Source organism: Dipteris shenzhenensis, unplaced genomic scaffold (genome assembly GCF_047967505.1).
Source record: "Dipteris shenzhenensis isolate YYH24624 ecotype China unplaced genomic scaffold, Dip_SZ_1.0 scaf0235, whole genome shotgun sequence".
Taxonomy (NCBI): domain Eukaryota; kingdom Viridiplantae; phylum Streptophyta; class Polypodiopsida; order Gleicheniales; family Dipteridaceae; genus Dipteris; species Dipteris shenzhenensis.
Genome location: NW_028239541.1, coordinates 105001 through 108031, shown reverse-complemented (window position 1 = coordinate 108031; position 3031 = coordinate 105001).

The window sequence follows — 3031 nt, the reverse complement described above, 5'->3', positions numbered from 1 at the left end:
GCTCCACTTTTGAATACTCATGGTCATGGATTCCCAACGACGATATTTCTCCAAAGATAGGATTTTCAGTTGATTCACTTACTTCCATTACGTCGATATCAGTCACCACCATAGGTGTCTTGGTTATGATTTACAGTGATAGTCATATGCGTCACGACTAGGGATACGTAAGGTTTCCCGTCTATTTAAGTTTCTCCACTGCCTCCACGTCAGGATTAGTGTTCAGTCCCAATCCAATACAGATTCATGTTTTTCGGGAATTAGTAGGGATGTGCTCTTACTCGCCGATAGGTTTTTGGTTCGCACGACCAAGTGCTGCTAATGCCTGCCAAAAAGCTTTTGCAACTAATCGTACAGGAGATTTCGGATTATTATTGGGTATATTAGGTACGTATTGGATAACTGGTAGTTTCGAGATCCGCGAATCGTGTGATTGATTTAGTGAGTTGATTGATAACAACAGCGCCGGCTCCTCCCTTGCCAATACATGTGCTCCTCTACCATTTTTGGGTCCGGTATCTAAATCTGCACAATCCCCACTCCACGTATGGTTGCCCGATGCAACGGAAGGACCCACACCTATTTCGGCTCTTATACACGCCGCTACTATGGTAGCTGCGGGAATTTTTTTTGTAGCTCGAATGCTTGAATTGTTTGAAACCTTACCTCTAAGCATGAATGTTATCTCCTGGATAGGCGGAATAACGGCTCTACTGGGAGCGACGATAGCTCTTGCCCAGAAGGATATCAAGAAAGGTTTAGCTTATTCTACTATGTCTCAATTGGGCTACATGATGCTGGCTCTAGGTCTCGGTGCTTATAAACCTTCGTTGTTTCACCTCATTACACATGCCCATCCCAAAGCTTTGCTATTTCCCGGATCCGGTTCAGTAATTCATTCGATGGAAAGGGTTGTCGGATACTCTCCCAATAGAAGTCAAAATATGTCTCCCACGGGTGGTTCGCGAAAATATATGCCAATTACTGGAATCACTTTTCTTTCAGGTACTCTCTCTCTCTGTGGTATACCACCTCTAGCTCGTTTCCGGTCCAAAGATGAAATTATTGCAAAGAGTTGGCTACGTTCCTTTCCCCCCGGATGTATAGCCTCATTCACAGCAGTTCCAACTGCTTTCTACATGTTCCGCATCTATCTCCTCACGTTTGAGGGGAATCTACGCGCCGGTGGCGGTACCAATTCATCCCATTCCTCTATGAATAGTGTCATTCGGAGTAACACCAAAACGATAGCAACGAGTGGAGATGGGTATGATGTTCCTCCACCCCCGCGAGACGAAGGAGTCGATTCAGCAGGAGGTTATGACGGGGAAGATTCAGTCGATAGAAAAGTTTCTGCAGAGTCCAATATTCGTTCTGAGTCTCTATATCCTAAGGAATCAGACGTTTCGATGGTATTGCCTTCAGTAGTACTGTCGATACCAACTTCGTTGGTTGGATCAATAGGAGTCAATCTCGCTGGAGGAGAAACTGGTCCCGATTTGCTATCCGAGTGGTTAACTCCCCTTGCAGGCTTTTCAGAGGACAACAACAATCCCGAAAATTTGGTACAATTGCTAATAGATTCAGCAGGTTCGGTTGGTCTATCACTAGCCGGAATATCTATCTCCTACGTGATTTATGGACCGATATCCTCTCACACACAACCTTGCGGTGATATTGATCCTTTTGCCAAACAATCTATGGGTTCATTTAACCGTCTCATTGGGGACTGGTCACACAACCGGGGTTACATCGATCATTACTACGATATCCTTCTAGTGAGAGGTATTCGATTCCTGGGTGAGTTAACTCTTCTTTTCGACCAATGGGTAATTGACGGAATTATTAATGGCACCGGTATTTTGAGTTCCATAGGTGGAGAAAGCGCAAGATATGGGGAGGGCGGGAGAGTATCTTCTTATTCATTCGGATTGATGATTGGTATTATTCTACTGCTAACTGCCTTCGTTTCTCTTGTCTCCTAAGAGTTTTTTTCTTCTCCTTTCCAAGATATTCCTTATACCTCTATAAGTATCCTGTGACTATTCTACTATGTTTTCCGGAAAAGGAGAAATAGAAACTAGTGATTGGTGATCGATCGATATGCATCTTGGGGTTGGGGGGGGGGCGATCAATCACGACCAAGATCAACCATGACCGAGATCTTCCACACCAGCCCCCCCCCCGATTCGTAGGCTCTATCCGAGAAGGCAAAAGGGATTGCTATCATTACTGCTTCTTCCTATAATGAGAGTTAGGGTGTACGCGAGGTTCATGAAGTCTCGAAGAAAGCTTTGGGTCTTCGAGTGGTTAACGTCTTGCAGATCAAGGGGCGGCTCAAGGAACAAGAGTCTCTGGAAGTATATGGGATTGAATCATCTGCCACTTTCCTCGGTAGCTCAGCGGTAGAGCGGTCGGCTGTTAACCGATTGGTCGTAGGTTCAAATCCCACCCGGGGAGATTCATCCATTTCCAGTAGGATAGAAGATAGTCTAGATGATGTACCTCCCTTCAATAGGGATAATACTTCACTTACGTCAGGGGAGGGGGAGGTACCTCCTCATAATATATATCGTAGAAACCGATAGTATCTTTGAAGATTTACATTATCCACATTCGAGATTCTCAGTAATGAGGTAGTTCTCCCACACCCGTATGCCGAATCGGGACTATAACCATATAGTCGATCAACCGATAGAGGATTCAATATCATGCCTATTTTAAGCTCTAATAATGGATAGAAGACTCCATACCCTCCCTTCTCTTGGCCAATCTAATGCTTCTAAGGATCCGAGTCTAGCGTCGCTTCTTCGAGAATCCCTACTCCAGAGTACTGAATGGTTGGGATAAGCAAATCAATCAATCTTTGTTTTGTCCTCGTCGGAGTCTAGATGTATCGAAGGCTTCTACTCGCTCGACTTGTTACTAGATTGTAAAACCGGAGATTCCACCCCCGGGAATTCTTCCCGATGGGGTTCCCCCCACAGGGGGGGATGTTCTGTCGGTGTGGATCCGTGACAATACCCCGTTC